We start from the raw sequence: 13,755 nt of genomic DNA on the forward strand, positions 1-13,755 counted from the left end.
GGTTTGGCGCGGTTCGGACGCATTTTCTCATGCCCAGGTTGCAGTGTTGGGCACAAAAGCGATAATCCGATAACAGATAATTATCGAAGTTAACTTTTTTTATCGGGCTATTATCGGAAGTTAACTTCCATTTATCGTTATCGGACCAGTTAACTTCCGATAACTCGATTTTTTTAGTCCGATAATGTCCGTTAATTTTTTGTCCGATAACATTTTTATCGTTTCCGGGTCGCATTTCGCCGAACTAATTATCAAGGAGAAGAAAAATGTACATGATTGTAGATTACTTGTTTCACAAGATAATGCTGAATCAGGCCGCCGCGTGAAGAAAAATGGAAGAAGAGGAGGAGGAGGAAGAAGAAGAAGAGTCGGAGGAAGAAGAAGAGGAGGAGGAAGAAGAAGAGGAAGAAACCTTACAATGGCGACTTCCTCAGCCATGCGGCTGCTCGGCTCTGCAGGTACTGGTTCGGTCAAGGTTGGGAAACGTACAGATCGGTTAATTCAAACACAAGGACGGTCTAACCTTTGGCAGAGCGACGGACAGTCGGACATGAGTGTCGAGGCGTGGAGATACCGTCGCGCCATGTTTGTAACTGTTCTCGGTGTGTTTGTGAGGTCGGGCCTCTTATGTTTGTATTAACGTTGCCTTCCTGTTTGTGTGCGCAGCGTCCGCGGACCTATTCCCGCTGCTCTTTCCGTAAGAAATGGACATTAATTTGTTTGTTGGATTCACATTGTGTCCTTGACCCGTCCCGTTAACCTCCCAGTGCATGTTGGATGTGCTGTGTCACGTGATTGGGTTTTCGTATATCATGCCTCGCCCGCTAGGGGTGGCAGGAGTGTGCTTCTGGTCGCGCAATAAAGTGGAGTAGATGGTGGCCCGCGTGCTTCTTGCGTCCCACCGCACCTCATACACTCTAGTTGGCTGACGAGGATGGTTGAATACGGACTTGTGCCCGTTTTCGACGGAGACGACTTCGAATTGTTTTCGGAGCAATTGGGATGCTATTTCCACGCGAACGATGTGGTCGACGAGTGCAAACAGAAGTCGATCTTGCTCGCTTCGCTTTCGCCGGAGCATTATCGGCGACTGGGTGATTTGGTGGCACCGAACAGGCCCCGGGATGACGGGCTGTCGTTTCGGGACATTGTGCAGAAGATGAAAGCACACATGGCGCCGGAGAAATCATTACAGCTCGCTCGAGTCCAGTTCGATCGCCTCTCGAAAGGAGCAGAGGAGCGCGTCGCTGATTTTGTGGCGTGGATTAAGCATTCTTCCGTGGCCTGCAAGTTCACGGCGGGGGAGCATCCAGCTCGGCTCAGAGATCGTTTTATTGCTGGTTTACGAGATGCGAAGATGGTTTCAGCGGTTTTACGGCTGAAGGGTGAAGCCATTACATTCGACTCGGCGGTCAGCACGGCTACAGCGGTCGAGCAGACTCGCGAGGATGTTCGAGCCATCACCGGCCACGCGGGGTCGCGGGCACCCCGGGACGCGCGCACGACCTTCGATGCGGGTCGGGCGCGGCCGCGCGTGCGGCAGGGTGACCCCGCAGACATGCTTGGGATGTGGAGATCGACACCTGCGCCGTGCATGCCCGTGTAAAGGCAACGTGTGTTTGAATTGTCACAAGGTGGGTCATTTGGCGCGTGTGTGCCGTGGGGCGCCGGCCACCGTTAAGGTCATGGACGGCGATGTGCGAGGCGACTCGGGGCGGAACCAGCGGCCGTTGATGGACCTGTTTTCAATTGGCCCGGCGACGGCGCGCCCGATGACGGTGGAAGTCGAAGTGAACGAAACGCCGATCACGTTCCAGGTCGATATGGGAGCAGCGGTGTCGCTCATCGGCGAACAGACCGCGCGTAGACTCAACGGCTTGAAGCTTATCAGGTCAAACCTCACGCTGTTCACGTACACCCACGAGAAGATAACGCCAGTCGGGATGGCAGACGTGTCTGTGCGGTATCAAGGCCAGGTCGCCACGCTTCGGGTGTACGTCGTGCGGGGGAGGGCACCGTCTCTCCTCGGCCGAGATTGGATGGCCCGCATCAGGCTAGACTGGGCCGCAGTTTACCTTGTGCAACCCGTGCCGAGCCAGTGGGAGGATCAGTTGGAGGAGATTCTTCAAAGACATCAAGGGTTGTTTAGCGACGACCTTGGGAAACTCAAGGGCATGGAGGCAAAACTCTTCCTGCAGGAGGGGGTGGTTCCTCGGTTTTGTAAACCGCGTCCGGTGCCGTATGCCCTGCGGGACAAGGTCAAGGGTGAACTGGATAGGCTGGAGGCCTGTGGAGTGATCGAACGGGTGTCGTGCTCGGATTGGGCCACCCCGGTTGTCACGGTGCTGAAACGGAATGGAGACGTCCGATTGTGCGGGGACTTCAAATCCACGGTTAACCCAGGGCTCAGCGTGGAGCAATATCCATTGCCGTCAATCGATGAAATATATGCGCGATTGGCGGGGAGTCAATACTTCATGAAGCTAGACCTGCGTGATGCATATTTTCACCTGGCGATGGATCCCGGGAGTAGCGAGCTTTTGACAATCAACACGTGTCAAGGACTCTATCGATATACCCGACTCTGTTTTGGGATTGCTTTGGCCCCAGCTTTGTGGCAGAAAGCCATGGATCAGGTTTGCATTGGCCTGCCCGCTCAGACCTACCTGGACGATGTGCTCATTGCGGGGAAAACTGCGGACGAGCATCTTGCGAACATTGCCCAAGTGCTGGCAAAGCTAGAAGCGTGCGGCCTGCGCTTGAACAGGGGCACGTGCGCGTTCTTCAAGCAGCGCTTGGAATACCTCGGGCACATTATCACACCGGAGGGGCTGTTGAAAGGTCCTCGGAAGGTGGAGGCGATTCAGCACATGCCACCGCCTCGCGACAAGACGCAGCTGCGCTCGTTCATTGGTATGGCCCAGTATTACCAAAGGTTCGTGCGCGGGCTCAGCTCACAACTTGCGCCGTTGACGCGGTTGCTCAGGAAGGATGAGCACTGGGCTTGGGGGCCTGCACACCAGGCGTCGTTCGACCGCGTCAAGCGGCTGCTCACAGAGGATACGGTCCTCGTGCACCACGAGCCTGCGCGTCCGCTCCTATTGGCATGCGACAGCTCTGCATATGGCATCGGGGCAGTGCTCTCCCACAGGATGGACGATGGTTCCGAGCAGCCTGTTTGTTTTGCATCCCGGACCCTGTCAACAGCAGAGCGCGGATATGCCCAGATTGAGCGTGAGGCTCTCAGCCTCGTCTGGGGTGTGCGGAGGTTTCATCAATACCTGCTGGGGCGGCATTTCACTTTGCAGACGGATCACAAACCGCTTCAATTCATCCTGAGACCCGAACGCGGGGTGCCGGTGGTAGCAGCCGCGCGAATACAGCGGTGGTGTCTGTTTCTGGGTGCTTACGATTATGATATTCAGTTCCGAAGCACCGAGAAGCATGCTAACTGCGACGGGCTCACGCTTGCCGTGTGCGGAGGGTCCAGCTGCGTCTGAGTTGGCCGACCGGGTCGATGTGTTCGCGCTGGGCCAGGTCCAAAGCGGGCCGGTCACGGCCAGGCAGGTCGCGGTGGAATCGGCTCGTGATCCGGTGCTTGCCCGTGTCGTCCAGGCGATTTCTACGGGGAATTGGAGCGATCTGCCTTCGACACCGGCATTTCAACCTTTCACGTCATGCGCATCGGAGCTGTCGTTGGTCCAACGGTGCGTAATGTGGGGAATGAGGACGGTGATTCCACCGAGGTTCAGGCAGCGGTGTTTGGATAAACTGCATGTCAGTCACCTTGGCATCGTGAAGACAATGAGTCTTGCTCGTAGCCTGTTGTGGTGGCCGGGGTTGGACAAAGACATTGAGCAGTTGGTTAAGCGTTGCGCCGCGTGCCAGACAGATGCTGATAACCCGCGTCGAGCTTCGGGTCTCTGGCCTGTGCCAGACCGAGCTTGGCAGAGGGTCCATGTAGATTTTGTGGGACCGGTTAATGGCAAAATGTTTTTGATTGTGATCGATGCATTCTCTAAATGGCCGGAGGATGTATTAATGCAGCATACATCAGCAAACATTACAGTAGAGAAACTGCGGACGATCTTTGCTAATAAAGGGTTGCTGGAGACCCTGGTCTCTGATAATGGTCCGCAGTTCCTCGCGGGTGTATTTGATGAGTTTATGCGCCAGAATGGTATTCGACATCTAAGGTCCGCACCGTATCATCCTGAGACGAATGGGCAAGCTGAGTCGTTTGTCAAGATGTTGAAGCGGGCTTTGCGCAGGGGGGGTGTTGCACCTGTGCAGACGGTGGTCGATGTCTTTTTGCTCCATTACCGGAACGCAGTTCATCCTGTCACGGGTGATTCCCCTGCCATTCGTCTCTATGGACGGGCATTGCGGTCCAGGCTGGATTTGCTGCAACCTGGAGGGTCGGGGAGTGGGGCAATGTCGCGTCCGACGCGGCTGCGCAGCTTCGAGGTGGGGCAGCGGGTAATGGTGCGCGATTATTTCCACGGTTCCAAATGGGTGCCGGCGGTGGTCTCTCTGGTGCTGGGGCCGGCGAATTGCATGGTGCGGACTGATGGTGGGGATGTGTGGAAGCGGCACGTGGACCAAATGCATGATCGCTGTTCAGCGTCGCCCCCCCCACACCTCCCCGGGCCGAACGATGCGGGACCCCCACCGGTAGTATCGCCGGCACCTGACGTATCACCGGGGCTGGTTGGGTCGACGCCAAGGGGGTCTTCGCCTGATGCCGTACTACCCGGGGACGTCGGGCCGGCTGGGCGGTCGGGGGTGGCTGGTGTTGCGGAAAGTGCGAGTCCGGCGAGGGTGTCACCTCGACCGAGCCGGGAGGCGTCTGAGCCTGGGCTGTTTGGCGGCGCTGCCCGTCCGAGGCGGGTCAGGGTGCGGCCGTGGTACTTGGAGGATTACGAGTGTTGATGGGTTTCAGATGGTCATGTTGTGATTGCCCGTTCATCGTGTGACGGGAGTAGGGTAAGAATACTGATTCTGGCTCACTTTTCCCCATGTAAATGAATGGGGGATTTTCAGCGATTCATATTTTTTTCCCTAAAAATAAACCCCCCTTTTTATCCCAAGGTATATTTATTTGTCTCCCCTTTTAACCTGGAGGTTGAACCTCATTGAATTGAACACCTGGGGGTTGAACAGCTCACTCATTGAACCTATAAAGATTTGTTCATTCTCAAATTCCTTCAATAGTTTAATTTTCTTTGCACAATAATCCCCATCTAAAATATTGACAAACAAAACATTTGAATCTTTATATTTTTGAAGATACCCCTTTTGTGCCATTACGAAATGATAAACTTCTCTTAATGCTCTCATCTGGCCACCTCCTGAGCCACATATCATTTTGAGATTATAGTAAATTGTTTTTTCATTGTTCAATTGATAACCATCAAAGTTTTCAGTCCATTCAAGGATATTCATTTTTTTCTTTACATCCTCTAACTTACTAGTTTTTAAATTAATTCGCTTATTTGTTTTATTTACCTTTGTTTTAGTTATTTTTTCAATAAGACTTATTTGATATTTTTCACATTCATTATGTTTTCCATTTATATACCAAGACTGAGATTTTCTCCACTCTTTAGTTTGATTAATACTTGGTTTAACCATTTATATATTGTGAAAAACGCAGCGGTAGCCCTTAAAAAACCCTAACCCATCTTCCCATCGTTAAAACATAATCTATTTTATACACTCTATCATACAATATCCATATGGAACACAATCTATTCCATTATCTAAAATAAATCTCTTATCATCAAAGGCTCCTAATGCCTTTTTATTTACTTCTTCACTATATATGTTATGTTTATAACTTCTTATTGTATTCATTTTCCTATATTCTTCTTTCTTATTCATCAAACAATTATAATAATTTCTAAAAGTTATTGATTTCTTTATTACATATTTCTTTATTCCCTTTAACCTCTTATCAATCTGTTCACCATACTTATAAGCATATGCCTTTGCTCTCAATCCAATAAACTCACTCATTACTTTTCCACCCAACTCATCCTTAAACTTACCAATAACCTTTTCATTCTTTTTGGAAAATAACTCACTCTTCTTGCTGAAATTACTTGTATCATATACTCCAATATTTTTCTTCATATCTTCATAAACATCATCAGTTTTTATATCTAGGATAAAACTATCAGTATCCATATACAACAATGAAACATTTTCACCATACTCTTTCTTTAAGTCATTATACAAATAATCATACATCAATATCTTTGATAAATCAAGAACTGCTGTTCCAATATAAATTGGTTTATCCATTACAATACTTTCCTTTTTCATATGAATTGCAGAAAAGTTCTCTGAAAAAACCTCTTCTCTCTCAAAACTTGGTTTATTTATCAATCTCGAAGCTTCTTTCCAAGATGTTGCGAATCTAATGTTTTGCCTGTTTCTAACATTTTCCATAGTCTTTCCAAATACAGCATTATTCATTAATTTATAAAAGTCCCCTTCAAATTTTACTTTTGTATTTGCTCTCATATCTGTATTGAATTGAATATACTTTTTCACCCAAGGACTTTGTTTAAATTTTAAAACTCTATGAATTTTAGCTACTCTCAATCCTTCTCTCAAAAACTGTTTTAAGCTTCTCTGATGCAAAACATATCCCTCTTTATCATAGAATGTTGTTAATAACTTTTCTGTTGATTTACCTTTAATATTAAAACTTTTATGATAATCACTTAACCATTCTTTCTTTGGAGTTTCTTTCTCACATGCAAAAGGAAGATCTTTATGCTTATTATGAAGATCACTCGGGTACCTCAAATCAACTTCAAAATAATAACCTTCTTCTTCGTCATTCAATTCCTCTTGAGAAGAAATAACAATATTCATCAAAGCCTTTTCATAATCCTTTTCTTCCACCCACTCTAATTTACCATAAGGCAGAGATTGAGACATTGCCCATCCATACAAATTATTAGCATCAAAATACATCAAATAATTACTATCTTTTTCACTATCATAATTTGGAAGATATTTATTATTTGCTTTAGCATATCTTTTTGAACATACTTGTGATATTCCACCTCTCTTGGACTTCTCAATCATCAAAAGCATATCCACATCACTGATTAAATCTATATCTTGTTTTGTCATTTTCAACATTGCACTCCAAGCTAAACCAGGAGCTGTGAAATAGTGGGCAGGATCTAATCCATAACAATTTTTATTATGACAGAGTGATCTAAAAGCTTCAAACACATCAGCTAACAATAAAACATCTGTTTTTAGATATAAATCGTGATATTCTCCAAGGTTCTTTATCTTAAATATTTTCCATATTTCTTGTGCGTGTTTATATTCCTTATCACTTATCTCTTCTTCATAAAGGTTATTATAGAAACTTTCTTTTGAAGGAAGTTGTGTTTCTTTAAATCTCATAAATGAATCCATATAATCATAAGGATAAATTCCCTTACTTGTAAGAATTTTCTCTTTACTTTGAATTTCATTCCTTGTTTGAATTTCCTCTCTCGTAAGAATTCCTTCTTTAATCAGAATTTCATCTTTAATCTGAATTTCCTCTTTAGTTCGAATTTTCTTTATAATTAGAATTTCATCTTCAGTTAGAATTTCTTCATTAATTAGAGTTTCCTCTTTACTTTGAATTCTCTCTTTAATCTGAATTTCCTCTTTAGTGAGAATTTCCTCTTTTGGAAAGAATGAATTAAGATTTGGAAAAGAGTCCGTGGAGCTTAGATTTGATGCGAGGTAGGCTAGTGGTGTTCCCATAAACTTGTAAGAATCTAAAAACCTAATACGAGTTAAAGGTTTTGTGAATATCATTTTTGAAAATGAAATATACTTTTGACTTGTGTTTGTTATAGCAGAAATATTCCCTGGTGTTTTTGAAAGTTCATTTATAAATAGATGTGTATCATAGTTGGCGCTGTTGTGAAGAAAGACTGGAATAAAAGAAGGTAATTTATAATTAAGATTACAACAGGAATGAGCGGGACCTCTATATTTACCAGTAAGATGACAATGGTCTCTAACTTTAGACTCCTTAATTTCCCCCTCACAAATATGACAGATATTGTTCATTCTAAATTCTAATTTTTCTTCTTTGGTTAATTTCATCGGTTCATTTGTTTCTTTCATTAATTTAGTGAGTCTTATACAATCCTTTTCTAATCGTTTTACAAACTCTTGTGAAGCATTTTTTCCACGATAATGTTCAAGTTTGTTATACTTTTCTCCAACAGATGATTTGATATAATAACAGAAACCACAAGGAATATGTTTTTGATATTTATTTGTATATGGTTCTTTTGGATTAGGAGAAGCAGTATTTATCTTTTTAAGGATACATTCAAAATCAGCGTATATCACAAATGGGTGCATGATAGATTTATTATAATCTTCAAAATAAATCTTTTCACCAGGTTTAGGCATTGTAATTACAGCTGATTTATGATTACTACAATATTTTGAATGTTGTTCTAATCGTTCTTTTGTATGAAATGAATTAAGACATCGCTTACAAGGATATATTTTGTTTGCTGTTCTGAATACCTGAGAAGAGATTAATCTTGATAAATTATTGATGTATGTGTAATGTGAATTCTTTCCAACACTAAAATATAAAAGGTCAATGTGTGTTTCTTCATTTTTATAGTTGTTTGAAATTTTTAATATTTGAACTTTGTTTGTATCCGTTAATCCATATACATTAATAGAAAGATTATTCTTTTTCTCAAATTTAGGAATATCTGTTAGTGGCATGGGGAATTTAAAATCTTTAATGTCTAAGGTATTCTCATATTTCATATATTGTTTTACTCTTTCTGAATTACATTTTGGTGGATGTAAGTGAGCAAGAACAGACCAGAGAAAACATTTATTATCATTGTTCTTAATATTAACAACTGCCTTCTTTAGTTTTATTTATTTTGGTAATTCAATATAAGAAGAAGCTTTAAGAGGGTTTGATTTTAGAATGTGTATATCTAAAAAGATGATTTTTTTAATATTGAATCCACTTCCTACCACTGTATTATCAACATCCTCCTCTTGTCTTGATAGTTCTTCATAAACCCCACTATTCAAAAAATCTTGAAATGATGTTATAAAATGAAGATCTGTTCTCATATAAGGAGTTTGTTCTTCATCTTGTCTTTTCATATTCATTTTCACTCCCATATAAAACTTTAAAGTTTTCATTTCTTTTAATGTCTTTTTAATAAATTTTTCAACATCGGGTTTCACTATTTCAATTGATTCAGCTATTGATGATGGACCGGGTTCTCCAAATTGAAAAATCCTTATTTTTATATGCCCTTTAAATGCCTCATCAGTGTTTTTAATATAATAGTCTCCCTTTACTTTAAACTCATTTTTCTTGTGTTTTTGTGATTGAAGATGTTGATTATAACTACTCTTCAAAACATCCTTTGAACAGATATCACAATGTTTTCTTTCCAACTCAAGAGGAGATATTTGATGAAATAGATTAAATGTGTGTTTGTTGGTTCGGAGGTGTTTTCTATAATGTTTATATTCGTGATTACAAACATCGCAGTACGTTGTATTCACCATATTTATAGAATAAAACTTTGCTTAAACTAAAATTTTCTTGATGAAAATTTCGTTTAATTTATAGGTGAATCTGTGCTTAAAAACATTTTATCCTCCAACTTTTTCACTTAATAAATACAATGTTTCAAGACACAAAAGACAAGTTTCAATCAATCTCTTCATCTGTTAAAGATACTGAGAAATATGTCAAGGATGTAAAATTGAACAAAGATAAATATAACAACTATTGGATAAAAACTATTATGGTAAATAATATGAGTTCTTCAATTTCCTTCAGTGGAAGGGCTTTTAGTATACCTGGTAGAACATCAATTAAAGTATCTCTAACAAAAGTTTCTCCTCTCCTTCTAGTAATATATTCAAAACTAGAAAAAGCAATGAAACAAGAAAAAGTATCAAAGAACAAAAACCTTATGGATGAAGCTTTAGAAAGAAAAGATAAGACCATCTGTAATATGCAAGGAGAAATTTGTATTTTTTTCAACAACCCTAAAGATGTAAATCTTGATGAAATAAAGGATGTTAATATATCAGGTGAAATCACATTTCGTTCAATAGTAGTTAACGATAATTTTAAAATTACCTTTAATATAAAAAATGTTGTCGTTGAATCTGATAATGAAAAAAGTATATCGATATCGATGGTAATATACAACTGAAAGTATAGATGAATTTCAGTTTAAGTAAAGTTTTACTTTATAAATATGCTAGACTTTCCTGATTCTCCATATGACAAATTTGAGAATTGTCCTGCGTGTGAAAGACGGGGATTAAACACAGAGTCAAAAGCCTATAAACAATGTATATTCTGTGATTATCTTCTAATTAATGATAATAAAAAATATAAAAAGGAAAATAATTCTTTTAGATTTACACCAAAAATGAATTACTTTACAAGATTGATTAGAGAAATGAATGTAAAGTATGAGGATGATAACACACCTTTCCTTACAAGGGAAGAAACTGAACGTATAAGAGAAATGTTCAAAGGATTGTTGTTGTATATTATTCATGGATGTAATTTTCAGGGAAATATCAACACAAGATATTGTATAAATAAAATAATGGATTATCTTGAAATTAAACCTGAACTTAGGATAAAATATAGAGTTTCTAAAAAAGCCAATAATAAATTAAATAACCTGTTTTTCAAATATATAAATGAATGATTTTTTACCTATTTGGGAAAATAAGATAAAATTTAACAACCATAAAAATCTCCCAAATTCATTAAGATGTCTCATAGTTGGTTCAAGTGGATGTGGAAAAACCTGCTTACTTTTAAAAATGCTCCTCACTCCCAACTTTTTAGATTATAGCAATTTAATAATTTTCACAAAGTCGAGTTTTCAACCAGAGTATCAACTACTCTCACAAGGTTTTAATGCTGGTCTTCAAAAAGAAGATATAATCGGTTTATTTAAACGTCAAAAAAACCTAAATGATTATAACATTGAAGATATAATTCAACTATTTTGTGATACACAGAGATGTAAAAAGAAATCAAATCTTATAACTTGTATTCTTAGTGATAATACGGATGATATACCGTCTCCCCAAGATTTGGATAAATCAAAAAAGAACCTCGTTATCTTTGATGATTGTGTTAATGAGAGAAACCAAACGGTAATGGACAGCTACTACACAAGAGGGAGACATTCTTCTTGTAATTGTATTTATCTTAGTCAATCGTACTTTCAACTTCCTCGTCGTTCCATCAGAAACAATGCTAATACTTTTATTTTATTCAAGTTAAATTCAATAGATATCAATAATTTTTGGAGAGATAATTGTTCTACATTATGTAGTAAAAAGAAATTTGAGGATTATATGAAGCACACGACTGAAAAATATAAATATATTGTTGTGAAACAAGATGAGATATTAAGGGATATATTTTTTGTTTTATAAACAATTACATATATAAATGACAACTATTATTATAAATCTTGTGGGTAAATCTGCTTCTGGAAAAAAACTTTCATAAATCAAGGTTCTTGTGTAGTACAAATGAGAATATTGTAAGTTTACTTAAAAAACACCCCGTGATACGCATTGTATCAACAACAACTAGAGCAATAAGACCTGGAGAAGTAAAAGGTGAAGATTATCACTATATTTCAGTGGAGGAACATATACGATTGAGGAATGAAGGACAAATATTTGAGGAGGTTTCTCTTGGTACAACAAAATATTCACATTGTAAGAGTGAGTTAAAGAAACTAAAATCTGGTGGTGTTGGGATATTAGAAACTAATCCAGAAGGAACGAGACAAATTATTAAATATCTGAGCGGAGTGAAGATTTTATCATTCGGTTTTGATGTTGATGAAGAAACTCAACACAAACGTATGAAAAGCAGAGATGCAAGGATTAGTGAAGAAGAAATTACAACTCGCATTAATGTTAATAAAGAATTTGATGAAATATTTAAAGAAAAGGATTTATTTGAACACATCTACTTGAATGATGAAGAAAAGGAAAATTTCCCTGTTGATCTTTACAATTCATTAAATGATATTTTACAATAAATAAATGGATACAAAAGAAAGAGCAAGAAGATTTAAGGAACATCAAGAGTTGGTTTCAAAAGTTGTAAAACAACAGGAAGACATAAAGAAGAAACGCAGACAGAAACTAACGGGCGAAGAAGCATTTGAAAAAAAACAAGAGAAATTTTTTAAACCACTTTTAAAAACTTCCCAAGAAAAAATGAAAGATGTTTCCACAGTTCCCACAGTAGAATATACTCCTAGAAAGCTTCAAATGTTAAAAGATTTCAGTCAAATGACGGAGGAAGAATTAGAGCATATTGGAGAATTAGAACATGATGAAGGTTTATTTCAACAACTGGAAGAGATTAATCAACCCCTGATTATATTGTGAATGCTGTTCAAAACAATGAATATTCAGCAGATTCAAAAACCAAAGCAGGACTCATTCCAACAGAACAACCAGCAATATTTCATCTTGTTCAAGAAAAGGTATTGATATTTAATGATGAATTAAGGTTCTTAAGTTCTGCTCAACCCCCTGTTAAACTAACTCCGAGATTAATGTTTCTTCTCACAAAAGATGGAAGGCAAGGTTCAACTGTGAGGGATGAATCAAAGTATATTGATAAACCATTGGATATGGAAAATAATGATGATAGAGTATATATTGATTTGCTGAACACTCTAAATTATAAGGTTATTCTTTCTGGTAAAAGTAGGAAGAATGAGAAGGAGAAACACATTATTCAGGCTTTAAGTATCCTTGGTTCAGGTATTAGTTTTCTTCCAAATGACCCATCGCAATTAGTTAATAGACTGTTATTGTTGTTCGGCAGTAAGAAGGCTGGAAATAACAATTGTTTTAATGAAGCATCAGCCATTTTAGACCAGTTGATGAACATGAAAATAATTAATAAATCTCAATATAAAGACATTTTATCTCATATTAAATAAGATGAGAAGCACAATCCTGAGTTTTAATTTCACAACAAGCGACCACACATCTTCATTCCCATACCCACTACAACTTGACACAACAAAAGAATATGAGGCATCTTTATTGTCCATGGAGACTTATAATACCTTATTTAATATAACCGAGAAAAATGACAAGTTTAGTTATAATCCGGGAAGTGGATACAAAACGATAACAGTCTCACCGGAGCATACGAGATTTCTCAAATATCTTCCGAAATTGCTCGTCTTATGAAAGAACAGGGTGATGAACCAAAAAATATTATTATAAACATTCAAAAACATACTTCAAAATCAACGATTAAAGTTAAAAATAACTACAAGGTTGATTTCACAATTGATAATTCATTTAGAGAGTTATTAGGTTTCTCCTCAAAAAGATTGAAACTAATGGGACGTTTTACAGTGATAATGTCATTCAAATATCCTCAGGAATAAATTCGGTGTTAATTCACTGTGATTTGATTGATGGTGCTTATAATGATGGATTAAAAACAAATACAATATTTTCATTCAGCGCATACTCAACCCCAATTGGTTATAAATTCAATATGGAGCCTAAAAATTTGGTTTATCTACCTGTGTCAGGAAAAACCATACACAGAGTAAATTTTAGGATAACCGACCAAGATAATCGTGTGATTTCTTTTAATGGAGAAGTTATATCCATCAGAATTCACCTACGTGAAGTTTT

General features: G+C 39.3%; 1 protein-coding gene across 1 annotated transcript in view; it reads left to right on the forward strand.

The window, feature by feature from the left end:
• The first annotated feature begins 399 nt into the window (after positions 1 to 399).
• The window catches only part of LOC147011924 (uncharacterized), a 104,534-nt gene continuing 91,178 nt past the window's right edge, over positions 400 to 13,755 (forward strand). The window contains exon 1 of the mRNA XM_085857584.1: positions 400 to 458. The gene's annotated coding sequence lies outside the window, so the exon portion shown is untranslated. The remainder of the gene's footprint in view (positions 459 to 13,755) is intronic.

Source organism: Eptatretus burgeri, chromosome 15 (assembly GCF_056783735.1).
Source record: "Eptatretus burgeri isolate ZD-2024b chromosome 15, Ebu_testis_v1, whole genome shotgun sequence".
Classification (NCBI taxonomy): domain Eukaryota; kingdom Metazoa; phylum Chordata; class Myxini; order Myxiniformes; family Myxinidae; genus Eptatretus; species Eptatretus burgeri.